The sequence below is a fragment of the Ischnura elegans genome, chromosome 1, assembly GCF_921293095.1.
Source record: "Ischnura elegans chromosome 1, ioIscEleg1.1, whole genome shotgun sequence".
NCBI lineage: Eukaryota > Metazoa > Arthropoda > Insecta > Odonata > Coenagrionidae > Ischnura > Ischnura elegans.
The window spans coordinates 100,254,770-100,278,964 of NC_060246.1; the positions used below are offsets into that span (position 1 = coordinate 100,254,770).

General features: G+C 39.4%; 1 protein-coding gene across 3 annotated transcripts in view; it reads left to right on the forward strand.

Moving 5' to 3' along the window:
- Positions 1 to 740: 740 nt before the first annotated feature.
- The window catches only part of LOC124167264, a 346,425-nt gene continuing 322,970 nt past the window's right edge, over positions 741 to 24,195 (forward strand). For all 3 annotated transcript variants that reach the window (XM_046545155.1, XM_046545165.1, XM_046545175.1), the window contains exon 1: positions 741 to 1,702. The gene's annotated coding sequence lies outside the window, so the exon portion shown is untranslated. The remainder of the gene's footprint in view (positions 1,703 to 24,195) is intronic.

A 24,195-nucleotide genomic window follows, 5' to 3' on the forward strand; every position in this document is an offset into this window, starting at 1 on the left:
AGTAATTAAAGCGTCAGCGCATTTGAGTGTTGCTATTTAAATAAATTCCTCAAGTGAACAAACAAGGCGAGTAATTTCACAATTGATGTCGTATTGTGCGAGTGGAAAAAACTTGAATTTTGAAAAAAAGTAAATTTTTAAAAGTGAAGTCTCCCAGAAATGGTGTTGGTGATGAATTCTGAAGATATAATGGACGGACAGGATCAGAAACGTGGAGCTATACCGAAGAATAGGAGAAGAAAGAGATTTGTGGAGTACCATACGCCAGTCAAGGATACGGTGAATGTGTAAGTCGTGAGTGAGGAATGTGATGGAGGGAAAATTGAAGAAAATGTCCCACAAGGTACACCAAGAGATACGTACCTGGGATTGATAAAGACACAAGGAAAAAATCAGGGAACTAAAGGAATCATCACAGGAAATGGAGAAATAGGCGTAAAACTGCAGAGTACACCAATCCTAGGATTGTAGTACGATGCGTATGTACTGAATTCAGACGCGTGAACAGGGTTCGTCCGTCTCGTCTGTCTCGGTAACGTCGAAGACCGGGGACGAGAGGAGGGTTGAGGCGGCGGGGATCACGGCGTCGACTGCGGGGTCGGAGGAGAGGCTCCGACGGAGAAGAGAGGGAGAAGGTGACGGACGGAGCGGGGACAGAGGTTTTGGTGCCGCCGCCGCTGCAGGAGGTGGAAGGGGGTGCGGCGCGCCTGCGCCGTCGGGTGCCGCCGCCACTCCGAGTGAGGAATACGGATAGGAAGAGAGAGAGAGAGGGACAGCGGCTGGGAGAAGAGAGACGGATGCAGAGAGGAGGAAGGGTATCTGAGGCGAGCCTTTTGGCCCGGCGCGTCTTCCGCGCCAGTGCGAGTGAGGCGCCCGCGGTGGACGCCAGGCGTCGAGGGACGACGAGCAGTCACGGACGCCCGCGCTTTCGAGACGGACCGTCTGGGAGTTGAGAGGAAAGGGAGAGTGTGTTTGTGAATCAAATACGGCGCATCCTTGCGTGAATTGTGCTGAAATATCGACGGAGTTTGGCGCGAGGTGGGCCCGTCAGTCCGCCCTGGACGTCGTAGGGGACGAGACGATGGAAACCTTCTCAAACAACCCCTGAAATTATTCGGGAGTAAGTGTGCAATCAACCATCTTATTTTCTTGCTGGATCGCCAATTTTAAGTCTCCACATAAGGGAAACTGTTTGGGGAGGGAATATAGGGAGAAGAACCCTTACCGCCCAGTTTCGGGAACCCGGCACCTGTGGGATGATATCGCCGAGAAGATCCATGGGGATTGCCTGCGAAGTGGGACGACTATTCCCATCGGGTGTAGACTCTGAAAGGGTGGAGGCTATCCTTGGGTTACTCTACTAGTATCAACCCCATTTTCAGCCTGAGGACACTTGTATCCCGGCGATTCGACACCTGGAAAGTCACTGGTTCTAGTCGCCCAGGGAGGATGAGGGCAGTGTTTAAACTATAGGTGCACGTACTTACTAAAGTAAGATAATAAAACACCGACATCGTAGTAGAAGAGGTGCGGACGGTGTGGAGTGGTGGCCTTGAGTTATTCCACCAGACCGGTGCGGCGGCAGCAAGTTCTGGGGACGACACTTGTTGGAGCGCCCGCGTTTGCGTGAGGAGATCGCCGGGGAAAGAAGGGTTACGTCCCCCGCGGCCGGCATGGCTGATCCTCGGCGGACGACATGAAGGTATGCCTGAGATGAGTGGAGGGAGGGCTTGGAGAAGGGGAGTGAGATAACACGGCCCGTGTTCTCCTGTCGGGCTGCCGAGTGAAAAATTGTATCTTCGGCGCCTCCTCGAGCAATATCGTTAATGGAACGCCCTTCGGAGGCAAGGCGTAAGCCATTCTTCATTTACTTCCCCCCTCTTTCGTGTCTATTTCATTGTTTTCATTCTCTTCGGGATAAGTTGGGAGACAGGGCTTTTAAAGGATTAGGGTGCCTACTGAGGTTAAGTTTATCTTTTTATAAAAAAAGTTACACCTATTCCCCATCGCCTGCGGGTTTGCAGCCTTTTTCAGGTGGAATTGATAGGTTTATTAACCTACCTCTCCCGCAGCAAGTAATAAAATGAAAATATATATTTTTTTCTTTTACTATTATTACATATTTCTTTCACTTCTCTTTCTATGAGTATCGTGAGATTAGGAAACGTTCAGAGTGGGAGTCTATCATGCTTCCTAAGGCTCAGTATTAGTTTTCATTGAAACTGTGGAGTGAAAATTGGTCTTCATCATCATGTATTTTCGAAACTCACGGCTGTATTTTAAAGAATAAAATGCCATTGGAATATTTTTCCCCTTATTGAAGAGAAAAATGTTTCAACCATGTTTTGGATAAGGAAACATACGGTTAAAAAGCTGCAGCAACGGAGAGTGGCCATGCAAATACTTTCGAGAACTCATATGTCTCTTCTACGGTTTGAATGTTTGTGAAATGTAGGAGAAGAAACCTTTTTATATATTTATCATTGTGTTCAGGAATTAATTATTGCTTAAAGAGATTTAAAATCACACTTATATCAAGTCATGATTAACTAATCCCGATTTCAAAAATATTTGGAGAGAATTAAACACCCGTTAATCAAGCCATAAACGCATAATATTGCTAATTGTATGAGCTCGTATAATATTTCTGTATTTTTAAGTTGAAGATAAGTTATGAAAATTTTTAGCTTGAGTTTAATTTAGGTTCTGTATTCTTTCATATCCTATATTATTTCCTTAAGTACAGTACGTACAAATTAGATTGACGAAAAACTTCATAAATATGAATCGTTTTATACTGCTTTTTGAATTACTATCTTCGATAATTTTCGTCCTAACTAATTTTACTTTGATCATATTTTTGTAATATTATAAAAATAAATTTGTGAATTTTGATTGCGGCGAAACAAGAATAAGTTGCATCACATAAAGGATACGAAAAAAATTACAAGACCAAAAAGTGAAATATCTTGGGCTTCTATAAATATGTAACTTAACCATAATCAAATTTCTTGACCGAACTTTTTCGAGTTAAAGAATAATTTCGTATCCGGTAGGTTACGAGTGAAAAATATTTGTAACGATACGAGTATATTTATCTCGCACCAAATATTCAGAAAGAATAACTTAATACGCTATTAACGGAGGGATTAATTATATCGCAAGTGCATATTATTTATTACAGCGACGCTTCTTTTAATACTTTAAAATTATCTAAGTTGGGTGGCTAAGCATTTTGTCTACTCCCATAATTCTTAGTCCGCAATAAATGACCTGCATTACTGAAGATACGCAAACTTTGACTGAGAAATCTTTTTTTACCTGTTGTTGTTCAAAGCTCTCTATAGGCTCATGTGGAAGCCTGACACTTCATTTGTTCCCGATACCCTCTCTTAGGGTTGATGGCATCGGCATAATTCATATTGCTGAAAATTTTACGAGCACATTATGTGGTAAGGTCAAAATTCAGGGAAAAGCACAGCAACACAGTGGCGGGGTTGCTCACACAGCACCTGAATCTATCTCTCCCAAATGACGACATTTACAATTCATCGCATCACGGGACATTCATGACTGCTGATGAAGTTTTCACGGACGGTACTCAGAGGTCGCTAATTTCTCACGGGGGACAGACTCCAAGCGGAGAGAAAATAAGCCACGTCGGAGTCCAGTGCTTAATTTTCAAGCAATATTTCCATATATCGAGTCCAGACCCGATTGGCGTACAAACACTCGCATGAGCCACGCGTGGCTGCACTCACAGCCAACCTCCGGGACGTTTGCTGTTTGGACGATATTGATGATTACACATGGGCGCACAGAGTGCTTTTACAGGGTAGTTTGGCGTTTCAGAAACTACTCGTCTCATCCAAAATTGAAGTGAATGCGCTGCAATATAACTATCAAGTGTTTCATGGGCATTTCCTGACGCACTGACGATGGATCACCGACCATTCGCTAGCGTTACTCTTGTAGTGGCGGTTATGCCTTTGGTCTCTCTCGTTTGCCGTCGACTTGTTGAAATTTGCAGGACAACCTGAATTTCTATCCGGTGCTCGGCTACTCAGATTACGCACTCGGGGTTGCCGTTCGAGTAATTGGGACACTCGACCTCTCATAGCATCTCCCACTTTACGGACGATCAAATGGACTGATGAAAAGGCTTTTTTTCCTTTGAACATTTTTTTTCACTTACGTTTGTTAGCAATTGCAAGGAAAATTTTAAGAGAACTTACCAGGAACTTTGTACCACGAATAAAGCATTTTTGGTGACTTTACTGGCATTTATATCAGCCAACTCCATTAATCACTTAGGGAAAGTAAGGTAGCTCAAGTGAAACACTTAATGCTTAAAACGGTATCATTAGTAGTTCAAACGAATAAGTATTTAAAAGTAAAACGAATAGTTGATAAACATTTTGAGGTGACCCAAAAATAAATTTTTTACAAGCTCGTCGCTGAAGTACTGAACAATTAAATGAGAGATAAATACAGGCAATTAACTATTTGAAGTTGAAAACAATAAATAAAATACTTCCCAAATTTCTGAAGGAAGCATAATTCTTTCAGAAACTCTGCTACGCATTCAAAATTTCTGCGTAGATATTGTGGACATATGCAACTTAAGAAATTGTGCAAATTACATATTCGTCATGAAGCGTTTGCATTCAGCTGGAAATCTACCCAAAATATATGAATATTAAAAAAATCACCCATATATGTCCTGGAAATGGTTCTCATAATTGATTTTTAAATTTGTAAACTTTGATGAAATAATTTTCCACGGAAAAAGAGGTTTAATTTCTGGCGAAGAAGATAAACATTTAGAGTATCACAGGAATTATGCGCCATCTGCGCCATATGTAAAAAAAATTGCTTTCTTACGCGTTTTACCGTTTTTGCTATTAAATCTATAACAGCATATGACAGAATAGGAAAAAGCTCGCATACATTTGGAGTATTGGTAAGTTTAGATGCATGATCGATGAAATATTGATGATTAGCAAAGTTGAGTTCTAGTTATTGGAAGATACATTAAGTTCATTGATTACCAATAATAGTAGAACGATAGAGTCAACGATGAAATGAAAATGTACAACCTTGGTAACTTTTCACAAGAAAATTTATTCGTACGACGCGTTTCGACGCTGAGGCGTCATTATCAAGTACACTCTTTGTGGTATCTACAATCCAATATATACCCAAATTCTGGCAGGGGTGGAGGGAGAGGGTTATACAGGGGGGGAAAATTGGGGAGGAGTGGGAGGGTTGGTGAGGGAATGGAACTAAATTTTCTTGACTTAACTATATCAAGGACGAGTGAAAAGTGTGATTTCGCCATTTTCCGGAAAAACTCCGCTACAGATCATGTCATACCAGCCACCTCCCGTCACCACTTCTCACAAAAACTATCCTCTTTCCACTACTTAATTAACCGGCTACTGGACATTCCCCTTTCTAGAAACAATTTCGAAAAAGAACTGAATACTATTAAATTTTTAGCAAAAAGGAATGGCTATTCATACAATTTGGTGGAAAAACTGCTGAAGAAAAAACAATATATAAGAACCAACAGCATGTTATACCATAACAAAGAAGAAAACAGTGAGGTTAAATGGTGTAAACTACCGTATTACGGGTGGCTGACTGAAAAACTATCCAGTGTCTTCCCCAAAGAATTTAGACCAGCGTTTTACAACCACGCTAACTTAAGAAATCTCCTCAACAGAACAAAAGATAAAGTGAAAAAATGGGAATGCAACGGGATATACAAACTCAAGTGTAATGATTGTGACGCAGTGTACGTGGGGCAGACGGGTAGGGCGTTCCAGACCAGAACTGAAGAACACAAAAGGTGTTTACGCACGGGGAATTTACAGCAATCCCACTTTGCAAAGCACCTGTGGGAAGAGGGACATCATAGTGACTTCGAACCGGACGTTTTACACAGATTCAAGAAGGGGAGGAAGATGGACGTCCTGGAGGAGTTGGAGATAAAAAGAAATTTGAGTTTGGGACATGTCCTTAATGACATCGTCTTCCTTAGAAATTCACCTCTCATTACCACTGCACTTAACCTTAACAATTTACCCCTTTCCAAACCGACCCTTTCCCCCGGCCCAGGAACCCTACCTGCCTCTCCTAGCGTGGGCTTAGTCACGCTTCCCAACCATTCCCTCACCAATCCTCCCACTCCTCCCCAATTTTCCCCCCCTGTATAACCATCTCCCTCCACCCCTGCCAGAATTTGGGTATATATTGGACTGTAGATACTACAAAGAGTGTACTTCGTAATGACGCCTCAGCGTCGAAACGCGTCGTACGAATAAATTTTCCTGTGAAAAGTTACCAAGGTTGTACATTTTCATTTCAACATGGATTTTCACAAATTTAAAGCCGAATCAATTGAATTCACGAGTCAAAGATCCTTAAATAGCCCCGTCAACTTTATCATATCGACCAGACAATTTTATCTTATTTCAAAATAGAAACTCAGTTTCATGTGGCGCTACTTTACTTACCACAATTCTTTGCAGGAATGTTATAGTTATTTTTTACTCATTCATATCAGTTATTGTATTCACTTATGCCGCAAAAACTCCCCAATGAAGAATTAAATATTAAGGTCAACATGTACTTCTGAATAAAGGATCAGAATAATCCGGATTAGTGAACACACACTTAGGAGGCCTTGAAATTCATTATTCCATACTAGCATAAGATCAGAGAGAAAAAATATTTAGAATTGGAGTTCGCACATTGAAAGAAGGTGAAGCCTGGGATATATTTAAAAAAACTTCCATGTACTCGTCTCAAAATATCTCATGCTCTACCACCTGGAATTCAGTCACGGAAGCATAGAGCGTAGTTCACGATCGCTTTGCCTTCACTGCACTGCATCCACTCGTGAAAGAACGTCGGGTAACGGGAGAAAAAAAATTATCGTCAGTTACATTGAGAGCAGGCGATCGAGCGGGAATAGGAGATCGATGGCGCGACGGAGGCAAGCAGCCAGTCTGGCATCACGAGGGGTCCCCGAGTCAGGAGGCCAATGCAAAGGAGTGAAAAAATGAAAAAAAGGGAAGGAGACAAGAGATGATGAGACGAGATCGAGATGAGATTCTGAGATGATTGTCTTTCGGTAGTTCACGGTAAAGAGCAAGGCGGCGGCGAGAGATGGGGTGGATAAAAATTATGAAAGAGGATGACACCAGTTTCGCCGTGGGAATTTTTATGAAAACGATCTATATAGTTAAAAGATGGTGTCTGTTTGCCACGGATTGCGACCAAAGTTAGCACATAGGTGCATCTCGTGCTCACACACCCTATAGTAGAACCGCTTCCCGAGATGCGAACTTCGGTTGTATCCGACGGGTCCTTTGCTTTGTGTTCTCAGTACTGGTTTTTTACGTCACGTCGTACAACTTCTGCAGTTATAAATCTTGTAGGGTAGGCACACCTTTTGACACGATTGAAGAGGAAACAAAAATTCTGCTATGGGACCATGAATTCCAAGTCACAAGTTTTCCACTTCTCTGGGTATTATCGTTCCCGAGCGACGCCGGGTACTTGTTAGTGTTCCATTTTGACGAAAGAATTTCAAAGGGAGCTTATTTATGCATTAAATCAACTTTTTATGGAGAGAATTAGTGGAACAGCATACATAAATGATACACAAGTACATCATAATGACCCCTTAATTTTAATTTCACAAACTCTACTACAGGTGTTTTGATTGGATTGCAATCATTATCAGGTACTAGTGATATATCGCATGGTGATGTAATAGTGTTTGTGCCATTAAAATTAAGTGGGCAGTACGATATTGTTCTGAATATATTATTTATTGAATCCACTGCAAACACACAAATGTTGTTGAAGTAGTTAGTTTTATGGTGGTTATTGCCTCCTTTCCCTTCATTTCTATTTATATAATATTTCTTTTCAAGTAAAGCCCAAGATGTGCACATATACAGTGTAGAGTAAGAATGGTGGAAATATGGAGGAAAGTGAAAGAAGAGGTAAAATGAAAATTGAACAAGCGCAGTTCAACTCCCAGTCCATGCTCACTAAGCGATTCAAACTGAATACCAGTTTGGATTAGAGAGGTTAGACTTCGCCATGAACTGGGACACTGGCGTGTGCATTACACAAATTAAGTACAGGGAGGTCATTTTATTTCCCTGGGCTACCTTGATCTTGGAGGAGGTTGGAGAGGGGGACTTTTGTGCAAAGGGGTCCCACGGTTTCCCGAGCCCAGTTCTGTGGGCAGCATGGCTGCTTATTGGGGAGATCTTTGGGTTATTAAATCGGAGAGTCCTGGATTGAAATCCTGGGTGTGACCTTCTGACTCCCCCAAAGAAAAATTCTCTGAGTGCGAGGTGAGTTAAGTGAATGAAATAACCCCTCTACCCTGAACAAACACCTTTGGTATAATATAAGATGAGCTCTAGCCTCACCAATCTGAACCTATCCTCGTTATTAGTCCATGGTGGCTCTCAAAAACATAAAATTTACGGAAGCAGCTATGTAATAATTATTCAATGATGACATTTGATTAGGGTATAATGTTTTCTCAGTGCAACCAATATTAATTACGCCTTTTTTGAGCGTCTATATCGGAATGTTTTTATAATCTCCCTTTCAAACTATTAGCACGAATGACACATTTGTAAAATTATGGAAGTGACGTAGAGAGATAAAATTAAAGTTGAGACAAGGATAAGGCCCAAATCGGTTACAAAGAAGTCCTGATGGTAAATTGACTTAATGCTAAGTCTTCTAGCACTACGTCTCTAGTTATTATCCATCTTCTGTTTCAGTAAATAAAAAGTTTCCCGACAAAACGTGAATGGACGTTTAAGAAAATACCTATAAATCTAGTACACTTGAATTAATCACAGAATCTGGACAAGGTAACAAAACTTTAGTGAATCTCATAGAGCTAGTGCATTTGCTTCCGAGAAACAAAATATCGTTAACCATTCCAAGAAAAGGAGCATAATTTAAAAAATTATCTAAATTTACACAAACAATTGGTGGAACTCAGTGCAAAATAATTTTTGAAATGCTCTACTTTCAAGGTCAAGTATCTGATTTTTCACGTGAAAGCATGCTATTACATTTGATCACCATCATTTTCCACTTTTTATTTGAATATTTAAGACTAAAAAGCTATCTCCCTGCTTTGTCGTCGTAAAAATGCACCGTAATTATTTTCAATTATTTAGTAAATGTTATTTATGAGACCTTTTTCCTAATCACTAGAAGTATAAAAAAATATATTTTAATACGAAAATCTATTTAATATCGGAAATAAATTATTTAATGTAAAAAACATATTATTTTTAAAACCTGAAATTTTGTTTTGGTTTTGCGAAAAATTCTTATGCCCAAAGCAAAATTTATATTATACGTTTAATTTACCGGGATACATATCTATTGTGAGTTTTTTTTAGTATTCACTACCCTATCAAAATTCTGTTGTCAGAATTAACGTTCCACATTTTTGGGTACCCCTTGGTATTAAGCTGAAAGCCGCTTGCTCCATGCTTTCATATCCGGAGTACTCAATCTCTTCCGCATGCGACGGAAGATTGAATTATTACGGGACAAGACCAGGTTCGATTGGTAATGCTTAGCAATGCATGAGAAATGAACGAGATTCGTGCAGGAAGATTGTGTTGAAATTCAAATGAATTTTGAATGGTCATTCCTGCATTTCACATTGTCAATCTTTCAATCTGTATTATACTGCATCAAAAGCAAACGTGACGTAAACTTTTATAGGTCCTTGAAGAAGTGAAAAAGTATTTGGCATAGAGCAAAACTATTGGGAGTGGGATTAAGAGCTCAGTTTATTCTTATTTTGCTTTTATTTAAGTATAGCCTTATATTTTATGCACTTAGTTTGAAAAATTTTAATTTATTGATTTCAGCTGAGATAAATAATACAATATTTTATGAAATATATGTTCATAATAATCAAATACAAATAGATAATGGGGCTTAACTATCAAACACTGACTGCTACTAAGAACAGCGACTACCTACTAAAAAGAACCCTACTGGGTCACTGGATAGGCACATTTTTTCTGTGTCAGCAATAAACCTTTTTCTTCATCAGTATTTACGACGATTTTGACTCTTTTCTGGGGTGTGAATAGAAACAAAATTTCGGTAAAAAACCCCTCTTAAGATCTCGGACAGAAACGGAGATATATGGTCCTCCGAACCGGCAAATGATGGCTGGGACCGCGATATGCCATTACCCACATCGTCCAAAACGCCGCCGCCACGGCGGTTGAGGCAAAATCCACTTTGCATAAGTGGTCGCCAGACGTGACCGTGATTCCCGAAGCATGCTCCGTCAGCGTAGTCAGGTGTGCAAGAGCCATTGCCGAGCTAGATTCCGGCGCGATGACTCTTACGGATACGTACTCTTAGGTACCACCACCACCGCCAGCAGTACCGCAATGCAATGTGACGTTCGCCCGCAGAAAATTATGAGTCGCGGTAATGGAGTGGAGTTTTGTAGGATCATAGACCGACTCCACTGATACCTATCACTACAACTGAACGTTACCTTTTCATTTTTTCCCTCTCTTCCATCCTACGCGGTGGCAGAGGCAGGTATTTCCATCGTAAATGTGCGAGGCGAGGATGTGATTTGGGTAACGATACAACCTCTATCACTTCTCGTTGAACACCATTATGCGGTCATATCCACACGTACATACACACGAGGTTGCCAAATGGCATGGAGGAGGACGTACCTACACCTGCACGAGTACTTTGCGACAATGAGAGGCGTGACTTCAGCGCACTTGAGAGTGGGAACTGGCGCAGCTCTTAGGATATATAATGGGAGTTTACACGAGGTGCAGCAACAAATGAAATGGTGAGTGTACCCACCATCATCGCTGGGAAAAGTGATTTTCCTAATGGTATTCCATTAATGCGCCTGGCTCATTCGAAATCTTAAGTCACTTAGCTATCTTTCGTGGTGATGCGCGAGTACTGAGAGTGACATGGAATTTTCTCTTCACGGTAGAATGCAGAAATATGCTATTAACGTGGATGGGGAACCATTTACTTTGGCTGAGGAAGACAATTCTCAACTATTTCTGTTTCATTCCAATGAAATTTTATAGGCAATGGAAAGAAATATCTAGTGATAAAAACGAAAACAGTGTTCCCCGCTTAGATTCATATTTTGTGTTTATAACAGAAGAAGAAGATGAATTAAAGTTGATATAATTGTCATCAAGTATTAAGGGTAGATTGAAGCCACATAGTCTAAGAGGAGGCTCAGTTATGAGAAGCATAATCAGAGAAAAATATTTCGAAAAAGACCCAAAATGAATTTTTTGAGATAATTTATAAAGTGAATCTGAGATCAAGGAGACTAAATGACCATCAGTATTTAATTGGGAAATTCAGGAGCTTTGAATTTTTGAGTTTCTTAGGAGAAAAACGACTCGTCTACAAAATTTTCCAGCACAAAATAAAATGCAGCGTAGTCAGCTAAAATGTTTGACTGGAAACAGTGAATCGAATTCTCTCTCCATAGTGTGTTCAAATAAAAAATGTCAACGGAAACATTCACGCCCAAAAGTGTCAATTTTATCCATTTCCGCCTAGCACACCGTAGCCACATGACTACATCCAACGATTCTTAGCATATGTTGCTCTAGAAGAAAACCCGCACTTCCTTTTACTGTCGATTTTACACAAATATGTTGTTCAATCTTTCAAAAACTCAATCCATTTATTAATTTATTTGTGAAGCTGGTCGGCATAAGCGCAATGACAGAAAGAGACGGGTGCAAAATGGTGATTCAGTATGGACTGATACTATCTGTAAATTACATACAAGTATCATAGAAGTAAATAGAAAATGGCATTTTATAGGTTATTTTAACTTTCCTGAACACAAAAGTATGCCTGCGCTATCTTTTCTATCAAGGTCACTAGTAGAAATTGAACACTAGATTCTGACCTAGTTACTGCCCAGTGCAGGTAAGGTATGGCTACGGGTCATTATGACGAAACAAGTTGATGTAGGATATCACACAAACGTTTTGCTTTAAATTACTATAGACGACCATAGGATCAACGTACTTAAATGTCTTCACAATCGCGAACAGAAAGTTTTTTGGGAGCAAATGGGTCTAAGAAGGCAATTTTACGCGCGAATTTGTTCCATCTGAAACACACAAGTATTTATTAGAGGAGTATTAGTTCCTTAATATTGCCGCATCTTATATCAGTTGCTTACTCATTTAGTTTAACTTTCTCGGGGAATTTACTAGAGGAATATTTAAAATTTTCCATTGATAACGCCGCAGGTTATATCAGTTGCTACCTTATTTAGTTCAACCTACTCGAGTTTATCCATCGACACACTCTTCCAGCTTTGGAAATGAAACATTCATTCCTTCATCAATCTCTCGAATACTTCCCATTGGAAATCTGAAAGGCTTCATCTGAGATGAGGGAGGCAAAGTGGGGAAGAGGGGTGGGGGAGGCGAGAGAGGTGGGGGAGGGGGGTGATTGAAGGGAGAAAGGTGAAGATTGAAGGCAGAGAGATATATGGACGGAGGAAGACGGGAGGGACACAAGAGAGCGTAATCAAAACTTATGCCGGCTCTTAGCACTCTCGAAACTTTGGACTTTGGTCCTTACCCATCCCAGTGCTTTCACTCCTTTTCCCCACCACCCACAATACCCCCCCCCTCTCTCTCTCTCTCTCTCTCTCCGGACCCCAAATTCCCTTTTACCCTCAACAGGCAATTCCCATCCCATACCACTTCCTGCCCATCCTTCCCACCATCCTCTTTCCTGTTTCCCCACTAAAGTCCTGTCATCACCATTTTCCGTGCGCGATCTCGTCGCGAACGGCTCTATCTTTTATAATCGCAACCCCCCTCTCTTTGCTTCTGTTTTTCGGCCGCTGCTGCCTTTTTCCTCGCCCCTGAAGCAAGGCTTTTAACGGGCGATGCCTCGCTTTAAACTTTCCTCTCTCGTGTGCTGTCGCTCTTTCCTTGTCTCCTTCAACCGTGAAATGCCCGTGTCTGGATTCGGAGCGTTGAGTGCGGTACGGCTGTAACTCCTTCCGGAAATCTAGTCTCATCTTCTCTCCCTTGAAACCCTCTTGTTCAACGTGCCGTCCTGAAGCTTTCCCTTTGAAGATTCACCTTTGCATTCTGACTCTCGCTCCCACGTTTACATCATTTCCATAGTTTCCTCGTCCAAATGACCCCTAATATGGTTGGATGTTTCCCTTACACCAAGAATTTTATTCCAGTTAGGCGTAGTCAGTTTTCGGTCCAAAGTATTGGTAAACAAAAACATTAAAAAATTAAACAAATATTTTCTGATCCTTTTAAATAAAAAATAAGTCATTTATTTGTAAATTAAGTCGTATCAATTTTCACTTAAAATAGCAGGAAATGTAATTCCATTGTTTCTAAATACGTGATGGAAGCGTACTAACTCAGTGAAATCTTGACAAAATGAGCTTGATGATTTTCCTGGTATTGCTTTTTTCGATACCTTAGACATATCACAACTACAGATAAGATAACGGACTATTATCTCTAAAGTAGTTATTTTAGTGCAAAAATATCGTCAAACCGATATCATAGCCCAAGTATTTTTTGGTAAATCACCATTTACGTTAGCTATTCACCAAAGTTGGAAATTCCACCCGTTGGAAGTTAGTATTCCACTTCCTGGAAATACCTTTAAAAAAGCCAATTTTGGCATTGCTTCAACTCAAGAGGATAAAGCATTAGTGTTTCATAGAGTACTTCCGTAAAATACCTTAGGTATGAAGTCTAATAAATATTCTTTCTAACAATCATTCACATATGAAAACATACAGTTGCATTGATTTACGTTAGCTTATCTATTTAGAAGCATTGATAGAAATTAAAAAAAATGAAACATTTAATTTAATTCTGACTTACTCATTTATTAATTTCTGCATAGATGTATCCGTTCAAAACTGCATCCTAATCGTTATACACATATACTGCGAGAAAACGCAACTCAAAATGGCCTTTTACTATAATTAATTTGACAGAGAGATCGGCATCACTATTCACGAGATAAGCGTTTACGAAACCTTTTTCACACCATCTTCTTACATGGAGTGCTATTTTGGAGAAAGCATATTTAGACAGACAAAAAGGGACGAATCGTTTTATTTAAGAAATGAAATTGATTCAAACTTGGATGCATCAATGGAGCGCCATTTTGGACTGATGTAACAGTATAACTAAGAGTTGTCAACAGATGGCTACATTGGTGAACGTCGGTACCATTTATGGTCGGTACGATGAGTGCCCTAGTCAACCAACGAACTATGTCTGTATCCATACCCATTATCCATTCCATAATCTAGCACTGAATGATTTGACAGAAGTAGCGGTGGACTTTCCACGTAAAATCAACGAAAAATTTCCCAAAGGAGGCAATTTTACACTAAAATTTAAAACTCTATTTTCTTTTTAAAGTTTTTGTTTTGAATTGCAGAATTGTCATGAAAAATAGTTTTAAACGATTGTCTACACAGTATGGATACACAAAATCTTTTAAATATTGCCTTTATTTTCAGTTCAGTAATTTTCTTGTTAGTGGCTACGAGATTCAGAAATTTACCGTCAGAACTTCGGAAAATGTTCTTAAAAACACTAATGGTTCACGACTCGATACAAATACACTCAGTCAGGACCTGCCGGTTCAAAACAATTGTCAAATTTAAGGTATTTGGGTTGAGTGCCACGTTAAATTCAAATGGATTTATCCAAAAGTGAAATATTTAAACAAATATGGATTAAATCGTTGACTTGTTTTTAGTTAATAATAATAATAATAAAATGCCTTTATTCGGGCGAGGTTGAGACTGGAAAGTCACCTCTTCCACCTAACCCCTGTTAACGTCCTATTCGTAAAAATTCCATATTGTCCTATTCGTAAAAACCCAGTTGAATATTTTGTTGCTTATTTCGGTAAAAAAATGAGTTCATAATTATTAAAGAAGTGTGTGATTCGAGAAAATAATGTCAATAATGGGAAATGTATTACTTGAATAATAAGTTAGTTTTTCAAAATATCTTGTAGCTTCTCTTAACAATAACGAAAATTTGAGAAAGAGAGGGTAAACCTACTCATTTCCATCGCAGAGATTGATACTAGTGTGAATTTTTCCATAAAAATATTTAAATTTAAGATAGGCCTGACTCAATGTACATTATCCCCCAGGAAGATTTCTTTTAATACATTTTTATATTAAATTGGAATTTCGTTCGACCTATGTAAAAATGCTAACACTTGAAAGAGCTAAGTAATTGGAAAAAGCGAGGAAATCGCACTCATCTTTCCATTAACTCCGATATAAATAACAAAATTTTAGGATATGAAGCATATCCGTGGAATCTGATTAAATTTATGTCACAGCCTTTCTGGAAAACCTGAGGCCTTGGCTGTTATTAGATAGCTATTACAGACACTGAAAAGGAAATTTTAATGCACAAGGGGGAGTGAATTCATTGGTGATTATTGGGTCTGCCTCATCACAATATTTTCACTCAAATACAGCGTAAATCTATGGATCCGTGCAGTTGTGCGTATAAGATTTTTTTCGTTTGGGTGCTGCAATATCATATGATTGAGTTAACCACGGCTTGCATACAGTAACTATGTATGACCATACATAATTATCTTTCTTCGGTACTAGATCTCACTCCCTCATCTTCACCGAGGTAAGACTCCGCTTGCAAAACATTTCCGGACAAAGCAATCGTAAAAAGTTAACGAAAATAATGCCATATCATAAACTGGAAATAAATATGAATCACTCATTAGCCGACGGGAAACACAGTTTTACTCCTGTTTTGATGGTGTATGTCTGATTAACTTTCATTTTAACCGGTTGCAAAATATTTGCCTTGAGCCCAAACCAGATTCAGGGTAAATCGACCGCAATGAGGTTACCTATTTGCCATCACCTTGTTTGAATGACATTTTTATTTCCGTCTGCACCACGTAATTGAGTAGATGACGGAGTGGATTCAGTAATTATCGAGAGACTATAAATATTCGCCTTTCCCTTCCATTGAATCACCTCGTTCCCTGAGGTTAATTCATCCAATTCTCCTCATTGCTTTGACTCCGCGCCATCCCCACCCTTCGCCTTGACAAAAACCCTCTCCCACCTATTCCCTAGGTAGGCATACCCCTGGCGGAGTCCTCCACCAGTCCCCTTCCCCATTTTGCCCCTATTTCTCTCCCCCAGAGCCTCCTCACCTTCATCCTTCCCTCCGAGACGGTCCCCTGGCGACCCTACTAAGCCTAGTATCCCCATTTCACCTTCGCAGCAAGAACACTCTCTCAAATTAAGTCTCGCGGAAGCTCGACTCGGAGACGTTGCCTACCCACCTCCACAAGCCCTCCGATCCGTCGTGCACACTCTTCTCTTCTCTCCCGCCCTGATTATTTCTAGGACTCTGCGCACCGTTCATGTTCCATAAATCACCACTCTGAGAGAAGGAAATTTAGATTTGAATCAAAATGTCGAAAAAAAAATCCTAGATTATTAGCAGGGGTTATCTTCTAAAATTGTAGGCACCTGGTCGTATACTCTACACGATTTCCAAATATAAGCCCCCACTCCTCTAAAAATTTAAATTTTTAAAAACTTGTAACATAATATATACAATGAGGAATCATGTTTAACTAAAAATTAAAAGAATTGATGAAATATTTTGACGCGATTTTTAACCGAAACGCCGCTCTGGTCGAAATTAAGCCCTGAATTTTAGTTACCTTACGGCTAAATTTTTTTAGGAGTCGTATTTAATTTTATTGGCCTGTAATTTTTGGTATGTATATTTTAACACGTTGCAAACGGATGGTGAGAATTCTCGTTATGTTTTTAACCGAGAGTTCCGGATGAATAACAAAGTCTCTCTTCATTTAGGCGCGACAACTGAAGCATTTTTAAACTATATCACAAATAGGTCAAGTGTTTTCAGTTGTTGTTTGTTACTTATTATGAATGAACGTATCGCAATGTTTGGTTAGGTAAAGCTATAATTTAGGCATTAGGTATTTAGCCGTGCTTATAACAAAGGAAGCTCATTATTGTCACGTGTTTTCAATGTCATCGTCTCTACCTAGGTACTTCGATTATACATTTTAACTTCCTGGTACGCAACTTGTTAAAATAAACGGTTTATAACATCCTGCACTAACACCTGAAAAGTGTCTGATAGGGTTAAATTCACTATTCAAAGGGGAAATTTTGGTTGACCCTGACTCTTAGATTACATTGCTATCTCGAATTTACTGTGTAGAATAATTCCAATGAAAAGTTTCATGTATTTTTGAATGTACATGTTAGTTTCTACTTTTGGCATCGTAATACATTTAAAAGCTGGAGTGAGAAACACTTGCGATAATTTCTATGTGCTACTTCGTGTTTTTATTCCAAGATATGGAAAAAAATACGGATAAAAACACTATGATTTTAAAACTATTGCTATAAAATCATATTCAACTCAATAAAATATTTAACTCATATTCAATAATTTTTGCCAAGACCATATAGCCTTGATACTACACCCTCATTAATTTGGACACTACCTCTTAGGTGGAATACTCAATATTTAACTTAAGTGGTCAATACTACAGATGCTAGGATTTCCATACACTTACGGAATAATCTGCTCTCATTCTCATCGCCTTTTATTACAATTTTCTTCTTCTCAGGGAATCATCTTTTTCTACTATTTGAAAGATTTTATCTCGGTTGCCTTCATATTGCTGTCGCGACTTTTGCTTTCTTCGTCAAACCAACGATGCCTTCACCTTGTGTCCCACCCTTTCCGCATGTTCCCACTAGCTTTATTAATCACACCACTGCGTAGGCACTGAGTCTTAAAGCACGTTATCCCTCGTTCCTTCTCCTCGACTCCGAAATTCACTCCCGCGATCATAGGTGGAGCTGAAAAGGGTCGGCTCAGGTAGGTGCACCAGCGCTCCTGGGAACGGAGGCGATTTTAATTACCGCGGTGACATTCGAAGGAAGCTCGCTCATCCGACTGTTGCCTGAGAGAGACTTATTTGCCAAATTAGGTATTGATCAAAATCGGAAGGATGAGAATACGAGATGCAGGAGCATTTGCATGAGGTAATGATTATTTTTTTTTAAAATTAATAAGAATTCAAGAGTGATTTTTACTAGGAATTATTATTGGAGATTGATAGCTAATGATTACATAGAATATACTGAGTTTGTGAATATTTTCTGGCAAAATTAACATGCAAAATAGATAGGAATAAAACCTTCATTGCAGCAAGACCAGAAACGTCAGCAAAAGTTGCTTCAGAGAGTTCAACTATCGTTTCACATTCCGTTACGTTAATCAACTTTATCAAATCAACTATTATATTGATCAAATCAATTTAACTCTGATCTCACTGATGAGAAATGAGGACATCCACCCGCAAAAAACATTTGGCACCAACGACATGCTTTCTTCCCCAAATTTTAGCAATTTGAATTATCATTCCATACCATCGAATTGAGTTAATTCATACAGTTTGCTGCAAACAAATCAGGTTATCATTTTAAAACAAGTAAATTACCTTTTAGAACTCATCCCCAATATTCTCATTCCCAATAATGCGATGATATCTCTGGCATCTCTTCTTTCATTTTTGCTAATGCTCCGCCTAGTTTTTTTTACGCCGCCTACTTATGATATTCTTTGTTTTCCCACCCTTTCAATTCCCTCCCCACATCTGCAGAATTTTGTTGGCTCTAAAGGAATTCGTATTCAGGTAAATGATTCCTCAATGGAATTTCCTCAATTTACGTGCACTTACGGGTGACTCGGCAAGGGCAGGTATGCCTCTGTCCATTCGGCCATTTCATTGCGGATTGATCCCTCCCTAGCTATATTTTCATAGACGAAAACATTTTTCAGGGATATCTCTTAGTATTTATACTATTTTACAGTCGAATAACCTCTTTATTCAAACCAAGATAAACTTTTGAAAACTTCTATCAGATTCTATACCTATCTATTTATCCATATATGTTCACTGTCTCATCTCCCTTACCTCCACATCCAGCCTTTCACTTCTCCGGAGGAATTTTTTCCTCGCATTCCCAAATCCACCTTTTCCTCCTTCGGCGCAATCTTTTACGCCTCTTTCGCCCTTTCCTTTCTTGACTTATTTTTCATTACGACTTCTTCTCCCTTCACCACCTCGTCTCCACCTCCTTCCAATCTTCCTCCCTTCATCTGCTCCTCTATACGCCCTCGGCATTTCATTCCCTTCCCCGTCTCCACGCGTCGTTCACTCATCTTGACCTATATCGCCTCCGGTCTTCCAGCCTCCAGCTCTTTTCGCTGGCCTCTAACCACTTTAGCCTCCAAACCTCGTTGATGCTAGCTCCCAGCCTGCTCGGAAAGCTTCTCCTGCCAAAAGCTTCTGAGCCAACCCTCACCAGGTTTCTCATCCCCCCACACCTCATCTGCCGCTTTCCCACGACGGCAGCAGACAGCCTATCACGGGGTCCGTCCTTTTTCCGTTTAAAAATCCCCTTACTTCACCCCCTGTTTTCCCTCCGCCCGTACCTTCTCCGTCCTCCACTTCAATCAACGAATGTCTCCGCACCTCGTACTACCCTTCAATTCCTTCGCGTCCCTCTTTTAATTTTCCCCGGGCGTTTTGCGTCCTTTCATTCCCTAGCAGGAACGTTTATCTCCACTCTCTTTCTCTCTCCGCGTGGTCTTATCTCTCTTGAGCCACTTCAACTGCTTCTCGGAACTCCCCCCGCGTTTACTCTGAAAGCGTTTAGCGTGGTTGGCGTTTCATCTCTGGTCTTTCCTCTGAAATTTCATCTTCTCCTTTTTCACCCAAATTTGCGTCTCGAGGACGCTGGAAATGAGAATTTACCTTCTACATTTTCTGCTTCATTTGGACTTAAAAGATCATAATCTGAAATAAGTACGCTATCAGGTATAAGTAAGTTTTTTTTACAGGGAACAAGGGATGAGTAGTATCTTCACCATGCGTTGATTTGAATATAGGTGTACATGCTGCTGCCCATTAAGAGACAAGAACAGCCTACTTTAATGCAAATTATCCAAACTGACTATCATTATCAGAATTCAATAAACGTTCTCCATTTTTATACCGTAATGCGATCCTTTGAGGTGGTAAGGAGATTGTGAACAGCTTCGAATGCAGGCCTAATATTCGACACTGTGCGAAAAATCTGCAGAGAAAAAAATCATTCCCCTTAACAAGGATCGCGAATGATTTTTTCTCTGTGGATTTTTCGCACAATTTGTACATTGCGGGTGACTCCGTAAAATTATTACCGATGGTAGTCCCGGTATACTTCAATTAATATTCGAAACACCACGAATAGTTAAACACCAAGAATTAACACGGATGCAAATCTTAAAAGATATGGAATTATGCAAATAGGGATGACTTTTGAAGGAATGAACCAAATAGGGATTAGGGTGTACTTATATTACAAGAGACAAGTAATATGGGAGAATAGAAATCAGCCATAAGAGAAAGCAAGTGACCTAAAAAATGGTGTTTTCAAAATTAAAATTGGTCGCTGCTTCATTCTGTCAAAACAGACTTGACAGCGCGAAGCCTTGCAAAAAAGATGTCCCTTAAAATTCATAAATTAGGCAAAACTACACTACAAATTCGAACGATTTATCTCGTAAACAAATAGGATATTTATTAAAATACAGTGTATGCTCAAATGAAAACTGAATGACCAAATCGAGGTCCTTTAACAATGTGCGATGGCAAAATTGTCTCCTCATTTGTATGCCAGCGGACTTGCTTTCATTTCTCCTCTCTTATTCAATCAATAACTCCTCATGAATTTCTGGGTGGTTCAAGAAACTCCCTCCCATGCTCTTTATTCGAATTGCGAGTTCCCTCCTCGCTTAACACTGCTCGCTGTCACTCAGCTCATTCTGCTTTATTTCATACGAGGGGATTTCTTCTCCTTTTTGTTATGATCGATGATGCCATGCACTTTACTCCTAATCATCCATCTCATCACAAATGCTATCCAATTCTGGATCTGTCTCTCCGTGAACGAGAACATAGAAGAGGGCATATCTTCAGGTCTGAGTACTTTCATCAAGAAAAGTGCAGCGGTTCTTATCACAAAGAAGAAGAAACCGTTATTATAATTATTTTTTACTCTCAAATCAGCCGCTTCGGTGTGCATTAGAAAAAAAATAAACTTCTTTATCACCATCTCGTCACATTTTGAGTTCCCTGCATGACATTTGCTCAAAGGTGTTCATCATTGACATTTCACGTTGACTGATGTTGCGGGGTGAATTTATTTTCAGCAGAATGTTTGCTCAGCCGATTTCATGTTTCCGAATTCATTCGACTGAAAACAGGATTCGGCTCATTTCCTGCTACCTTTTTTATTTTGGCGCACAAAATATTCTTCCATATCCGCTGGAATGTATCGGAAAACTCTCATTTATGCGCCATCGCAGGAATGATTTATTGTAAGTAAAATGTAAGAACAATGAGATGCTCTTGTTACCCGAAAAATGGAATGCCTTTTTTTTGGATCGCCCAAAGTTATCTGAATACTGAATATCCTAGATCTAATACTACAAATATCTGGATATGCTATTTTTTTACTTACCATACTCTGATATTCATTTGATATCCAAATGGAAATAATCTATCAAGAAAGAGGTACAGTATTACAAGGCCTTAGACACCATAATTTATATTTACTACTCTTCATTACAAATATATAATGAAATAACAAGGTTTATCATTACTGAGAGAAATAATGAACAATTCAAAAAAGTATGAGATCAGAGCCATTAACAATTCTTTCGTTTTATTTTCGCATATGTAAACAAATGGCATGCTAATGCTAACACTTCGTCAAAATTACTTCCAGGGCCCTTCAAAATCTTCAAAGCCTTCCTTCGAAGCCTTCAAAGGGACTTTGAATTCCGCATAATTCTCTGATAGCATTTTCCTTAATGAGAGTGCGGTGTTTATGAATGATTTCTACATGCTGCAGCTTTTTCAACGCATGAAACTTTACAAGTAAATGGTCTAATGAAGATCAACACAATTTATTCTTCATCACCGTCACTGACATAGTTTTTGTAATAGTGTATACCTAAGAGCACACGTATCAAAAAAAAAATCCGTTGACGGCTCTTGATTAAAGCCAAGCCGCGTCGATGAGAAATAATACCGCGAATGGAACCTTTAAAGGAGATGTGCTCGTAAAATTGTTGACTCACATCCAATGGAAAAGGGGTTTTTTGGACGACGAGAAGGATCCTGCGAATTTTTCCACCGGGAGCGCCGCGAGAGATTTAAAATTATGCAAATAACTGGACAATTCCCCACCGTAAATGAATTTGTATCGACTAGTATGGGCAGAGAGAAGGCCGTGCTCGTGTCGAAAAAATAAAAAAAAGAATAGTCGCTCCCGCATCGAGCGGGTGTAGTAGCGCGCACGGGTCCGCGTATTGGAATGATATGCAAATTTCGTCCGTGCGACGGAATCGAGCACGATGAGTATTGAAAGGGTATGGGGGTGAGGAGGGAGTGGATATATATGCAGCGGAGATAAGGGAACAATGGCAGATAGGAAGGGGTGGGAGAGAGAGAGAGGGTAGGGTAGTGGGGAGGTTCTTATGATAGGGTGTAGCGAGGCCTGCTCCGTTTTCGGACGGATGCTGCTCTTTCGGAGGAGTGGCGAGGTAGGAAAGATAGAGAGGGGCCTGAAAAGAGAGTCTATATTATAACTTCGTTATAACGTCATTTAAGGGACCACACAATTGCTGACGCTATATCGGAGTGACACTAGAAAAGGTTTATTTTTCTAAGAGATAAATAATAAAGGATAAATAAAGAGGTACGATTTTTCACGAAATACATAGATTGAGAAACACATGAGATTAATGGTGCAAATGCAACTAAAATTATGAGTAACAGTGCTGTGGTATTTAATTTTTATGAAAAAAATCACCAATATGAAGTGAATTAATGCAAACAATACACTATCTATTATGTTTAAGTAAATGCACAACGCAGTTCGTTGATAAAAAATTAAAAACTTACAAGCACTTTTAACTGAAGTCTTACCGCTCAAAGTAATCTGTATTTTTTATTTGAACAGCTCTTTCTGCTAGGAGCCGGATTTTGTTGAGGTTATATTCGAGGTTTTGGAACCTATTGACGATAAATCCGAGGTTTTATCAATGCTGACCCTTTAAGTTTGACGGCACTTAGAAACGAATGACCTTATATCCGTGCTGACGTGCACTAAAGTGAATATTGTTCCGGTACAGAAGTTCTAGAATTGTTGCATATTAAATATTTTTCCCATTTCCATATCTATTATTGTAAGTTCGTTATTGTAAAATCATGTTTGCATTTACATTTTCTGCAAAGAAATACACATCGTATCAAGAACGTGAAAATTTAGCGGTAATACAAACATGGAAACTATTTTAAAACTTTTAGTAATGCTTCAGTGGTTGAAAAAGATGGGTGTTTATTTTAATTAGTTATTTGTATGGTTGTGAATCATGTGCCTTTTATGTTACTCTATTTCCAATGGTTGATAACACCTACTTCGGATCTTCAATGCTTATTAGTTACCTAAATTACTTTTTTGGCCGTGCCACATTTCAAGTAGAGTATATTTTTTACATTCCTTCCATTATCAAAATAATCCCGTGAATGAATATAACCGTTTATTCACTTTGTATTGCGATTCGTGAAATGCCCACCCATAAAAGTTGACCATCATTATTTTCATAATAACGCAGGAAAATTTTAAAACCATCTAAAACATTGACTTTTGCACAAGTAAAATGTTTTGAGGATATTAATGGGATGCGGAGCACAGATAAAATGATGAAAAGGTTCTATTAGACTGCATTTCGGTATAGATCTTTTCAAATCCTCTGCCCTTTGTAGACTGCCTACCGCTTTGGATGGCAAGCGCATACCTCGGGTCACTGAGATGATGAACGGCATTGAAGAACGGTGGGCGTAGACTGGGAGGAAGTTTACGTGACTTGGTCCACCTATGCAGCCCATGGCGATGTCTCTTGCATAAAGACTGACTTCGTA